The following is a 5,400-nucleotide window of genomic DNA, read 5'->3' as shown; positions in this document are numbered from 1 at the left end:
ACATACATACATACATACATACATACATACATACATACATACATACAAACATAAATACACAGCGACCCATACAGACACATACACACAGAAGAATCCAAATCTCCAGTTAAACTGTATTGAATGAAAGCAGACAATCTCAAAATTTTCATCCTATTTATATTACATTCTTGATATTACAAGAGAAAAACAAAAGGATTGAAATAGAGGCAGAGTAGTAGCTGCCAAGGTCGAGGAGAAGGCAGGGTGATTGGGTACCTGAGTGATGATAGTGGAGAAGCACACAAGATGCCCGTATATATGGAGGTAAGGGTTGGTTGGCAATCAGGTGCTTAGTTTTGCAATACGTTGCTGTTAAGAGAAAGCTGGTGAAGATATGGCAGAGCGCTCTGGCGGCTATTGCTTACATGCACACAAGTCTACAATGATCCAAGAAGAAAAAAAAAGTTTAATAAAAGAAATGAGAGAATGACGAATGTAGTAAAAAGAAAGGGGTGGACGGTACTGAGATATGAAGGCTCTGAAGGGCAGGTATCGCTAAGAGTGAGAAAATAACCACAGTGGACAGGGGAAAAGAACCAACCTGAGGGAAAGAGAGAGGGAGGGAGGGAGGGAAGGAGAGGGGAAATAAATGGTGATGATGTGAATGTTTGTCAGAAGTGTAGGAAGAGCCACAGATGAGGCAGAGCTAGGCTCCCCAGGACTGTCTGGGGACCCATGCCCAGCCCCAGGCTCTAATTCTCAGCCTCTGCTCTTCCATCCTGTTCTTTTGCTGTCCTGCTAGCTACTCCCTACCGGTATCTCCACTGTCACTTACCAACTAGGCTGTAAGTAATACTCCCGTGCAGGGTGGAGCAGGCAAGGCATACAAATGAGTCCATCTTCTATCTCCAGTGTTTGCATAGGGCAGGAGCTTCACTTGTCCTTTGAAGGGACATGAGTGACTTTTTCAGTTCTTGGGATGAAGGTGGTTGTACAAAATAAGAAGCCCGCCTGACTAGGGCAGGGAAGGCTGGTGTTCAGCGGGGGTTCCTGTGCAGCCAGGAAAGTTAGCTGGCTGTTATGACAGCTTTCTATGTGAGAGCTCTAGAGACTTGGACACCGGAGACCTGTTTTTTTTTTTGTTTGTTTGTTTATTTACTTTACATTCCAAGGGTGCCGTCCCCACTTCTCAGCTTAGCTCTGAGGGTAGAGCATCTGGCTAAGGTCCTTGAACACCTGTAGCTTCTGTTGCAGTAGAGACAGCCACCTTCTTAGGACAGGGGCAGCTGCACATTCAGGACTCTCTTCTGTTCCACTCCCCACCAAGCTTAAGTATCCAATTCTCAGTGGCTAGAACTAGTGTCAAGATGGATGTGGAATAGAACCTTAGAATACAGGCTCCACCCCAAATGGCATTTGAGTCCTCTTGGTTCTTGCTTTCCCACCTTTTCTTCTTGGTAGAAGAAGCAATGAAAGGTGATTACTAGGCTCTCTCTAGTTGTAAGATGGAGAGCCTGGAATGTAAGAAAAGTGGAGAGACAGCAAGCATTCCTAGCCCAAACAGCTAAGTCAGAGCCATGAGGGGACTGCCAATCCTAACTCCTCTCCTTCCCCTTCATCATCTCCCAGACTCTCTGGCCAGCCTGTGACTTTATCCTTGGTGACCAGGAAGTGTTGTTGCTACCTGCTATCTGGTCAGATTATCCCTGACCTTTGCTCCCAGCCTGCTCTCGTCTGGACTGACAATAGAACTTAACATTTAAGCTCTAGCCGGGATCTCCAGGGTCCTGTGTTAAAGGTTTGATTCTGACATTTAGCTTTAACACAGCTCTTGGCAAAGGTTGGTGTCACCCTGGGCTCTGTTGACAATAATAGCTCCCTTATCAGAAAGTCAAGGTAGAAAGAACTAGACACCCAGGACAGCCACCCAGTCCCCCTCCCCCTTTGTTTTTCCTCTCCTGTCCTAGCTTTTAAAATAGTTTCAAAGAAATCCACTTCCTGAGTTGTTTTTTTTTTTTTAAATACATTCAGGTAATTTTATTCAAATTTCTCCCTGTAATTCTTTGTATCTGAACTCTCACTCTCCCGTCTCTAGAGGGGAAGAAAAGGGAGGAAAAAAAGGAAGATTTCTCCATGGCTGATGAACATCTTAGCATCTTAGGCCCCTCAGAAATGCTGCTTCTCGGTGACCATTTCATGCACAGTGAAAAGCCTAACCTAAAAATGGCTACACTGAGCCACCCATAGATTCCTGCCCCCACTTAATTCATTTCCATTGTCCGCCACCCCCAACCTAAAAATCTGTTCGGTATTAGCTTGAATAATACAGGCAAGCTTTAGCTAATGTTCTCCTAAGTGAAGAACATTCAAAAAGCTCCAAAATTTATTTATTCCTGGTGCGTGCTAGGTGATCAACTGGATGCTGAGCTGATTTTAAATAGCGTTCAGAAGTGGATGGAGTTTTCAGGTATATGAACTTTCAGCATACCCTCCAGTGGCGTGGCCTCAGAAGGCATTCAGAATCCCAGCATCTTAGGAGTGGGAACCGGAGACTCACAACTTCCTCACAAATGACCATTTGCGCACACTTGAAAGGCTCCCTGACAGACCTTGCAGCCCATGAATCATGTACCAGAGGAAGCAAGGCCAGTGGGGTCCACACACAGGGATACACTGATGTGTCCATGGGCCCCACAGTGAGAGGTGTTCTTCATGCTCAGGATATGGAAGGCAGCCTCAAGGGAAGCTATCCTTGGGGAATTCTGCTGAGATCCTACTTCATACAGGGTAGGCGTTTCTTGGGACAGCTCTGGGCAGAGGGACACAGCTCTGGGCAGAGAGGATGACCAACCTCATCCATCTCCTGCCCTCCCTCCTGCCTTCTCTCCTCCCACAACTGACCTGCTTGCTAGATGGAGCATAGAACACACTCATTTTATGCTTAAATTGAACATCTCCCGAGCAAGAAACGCTGCTTTTGAGTGGTCAGCAGTTGGTAAGCCGTCTTGGAGTGGCTATGCCAGAGTGCTGGGCCTTTTTCTGTTAGAAAGCTACCTAGTAAGTCTGGGGAAGGTGGCCGGGCGTTGTCAGAGGCTGAAGTTCTTCCTGCGATAGCATGTCTTACAATGGTGGTCTGTGCTGCCATGCTCCCAGGTATACCGTGTCCCCTAGGACTCCCACTGGAAACCGAGCCTTCCCCTGTAACACTAGTGTATGTGTGACCGGTTCAGTGGCCTATGATCCCAAGAGGTCTAGACCAGCCTTTGCTATCACAGCCCGATTCAATCCTCTTATAAATCCCACAGCATCACTTGCAGGAGCCCGGGAGCCCTGGGATGGGATTCCAGATTGCATGCATGTAAACCAGGGCATGATAGGTCATGCCCCTAATCCTAGCACTCCAGAGGCAGAGGTAGGTAGCCGGGTCTACCTAGTGAGTTCCAGGACAGCAGGGGGCTGCATAGTGATACCCCATCTCTGGAAACAAACAAGAAAGTGGGAGGAAAGAGACTGCACCTAAGCAAAGGCATGGGTCCCAAGAAGCTGGAGCACCTTACAGGGTTAGGGTTTGGTAATAGAAAGACCCTGGATTTGAAGCCAGAGGGAGAGGACTGAGAAGATTAGAACCACCTTTTAGAACCCAGAGTTCCTTTCACTGTAGTCCCCTCTAGAAATCTGGAAAAGCAGGCTTAGCCTCAAGGACTTCCATCAGGTTAAACCTGCCCCAGCCCAGCACCCAGGTTCTATAAATATTAGCTGGCTTTTCCCTACTTCTTCACGTGGGAATGCGCTCTGTGAACCAGGCAGCTTGCTTATGTTAAAGAACCGATACAATGTGGACTCAGACGCTGATGAGAATCTCCTGTCGAGCTTTGTACTATGGGAGAGAGAGCGTTTCTCACCCTCTCTGGGCTGCCATTTCTAACCTGTAGAACAGGGTTGCTAGTCCCTGTTTAACTGAGAACAATCAGAGTTGTTGGTAAACATGAGTATTCCCATTGGTCACCCGGTGTTTGAAAGTCATCCCCTGCCCCCCACCAAGCTCCTAGCATGGATGCTGGGCAGGCAAGAGCCTCCACTTCCTTTTGGGGCTATCCTCTGGAATCTTGAGGAGCCAGAACTGCCTGCTGGAGTCTGCTTCACAGCCCCAAGATAGAAGAGTCTCCCTCCCAGCCCTGACCTTGCATTTGAGAGAGGCCCTGACAGAGTCAGGGGCTACACAGCAGAGATCTCCAAAGACAGACATTCTCAAGGAAAAAAAGAAAGAAAGAAAACCTATGACAGTGTATATTCACCCTCCTCCGGTTTTATCTCTAACCTTTTTTTTTTTTTTTTTTTTAATTTTAAATAAATGCAAAGTGTTTTAAAAAGGAAAGCAGAGAGACTGGTACCACAAAAGTACTTTCCCAGTTCAATCAGAAAGCAGCTGCGGTGAAGTGTAAGGTCCAGGGGGTCGCTCCACCTGGCCATGTCTGTCCCCACTTGAGGGCGGAGCTGCTTCTGGGAGCAAGGTTCTCTCTATCTCCTCCCAAGGCCTGGCCAGGCAAGCCAAAGATGGAAGGTTTCCTAGCCCAGGTATCTCTGTCTGGCTTCGGGAGGCTGGACTCGCTCATCTAGGGGCGGCCGGCAGCTAAGGCCAGCTTCAGTTTGCTGAAGTTTGGACAGCCGAATCTCGTTCCCGTCCCATCGCAATCTGGCAGGCTCCGGTAGGGGGAAAGCCTGCTTTCCGTCCTCCCCCCCCCGCCCCCCGCCCGGGGCGGTCTGGCTTGTGGAGTCGCTGGACTGGGGAGGGACGCAGGCGAAAGGAGACAACTTACTTGTGGAGAGGAGAGCGTCTCTGAACCCCTGGGGCTAACTTCTGGCCGTCCTTCCAAGGCAGTGCAAGTGGCTGTCAGGGTTCTCCAGGGGATTCCCTCGCCTCTGGCATTGCCGACGAACCGGCGGCCGCCCTGAGCCAGTCTGGTGTCGCTGGTCCTGTGGGCAGAGGCGTCTACACCTCCCGCCCCTTCGCCGGTCTGCCTCGCCCTTCTGTCTAATCTAGAGAGCTCGGCGAGAGCCTCTCTGCTGTCCCTCTCCTCTCTGCCCTCCTCTGTTCTCCCTCCCCATCCCCTCCGCCCCCCCCCATTCCCGTCCTCCTCCCTCTGTCCCCCTACAATTGAATCTCTGGATAGAACGCGATTTAAAGAGCCACAGGCAAAGGAGAACTACCAGGAAAGGCAGCAAGCAGTGGGGGTTTGCTCGCACAACGGGGCAGATGGTGCAGATAGGTGGGGGCTGTTGGTATCCGGGGTCGCAGGCACTTGGGAAGGAGTCGGATGCTGGATGCCAGGCAGAGAAAGCGGGCAGCCTCCTCCCTCCTCTCCTGCCCACTCTTCTCCTTTCTCCCTTGGTTCACTTCCTCCCTCCTGGACCTCTTTGGTG

General features: G+C 49.8%; 1 protein-coding gene across 1 annotated transcript in view; it reads right to left on the bottom strand.

Moving 5' to 3' along the window:
- Kcnj5 (potassium inwardly rectifying channel subfamily J member 5) overlaps positions 1–5,051 on the bottom strand; it is a 30,606-nt gene extending 25,555 nt beyond the window's left edge. Inside the window, exon 1 of the mRNA XM_055601446.1 lies at positions 4,797–5,051. The gene's annotated coding sequence lies outside the window, so the exon portion shown is untranslated. The remainder of the gene's footprint in view (positions 1–4,796) is intronic.
- Positions 5,052–5,400: the final 349 nt, after the last annotated feature.

The sequence above is a fragment of the Psammomys obesus genome, unplaced genomic scaffold (genome assembly GCF_907164565.1).
Source record: "Psammomys obesus unplaced genomic scaffold, mPsaObe1.curated_primary_1811, whole genome shotgun sequence".
Taxonomy (NCBI): domain Eukaryota; kingdom Metazoa; phylum Chordata; class Mammalia; order Rodentia; family Muridae; genus Psammomys; species Psammomys obesus.
Note: the sequence above shows the minus strand (reverse complement) of the source record. Positions and strands in the feature narration are given on the sequence as shown.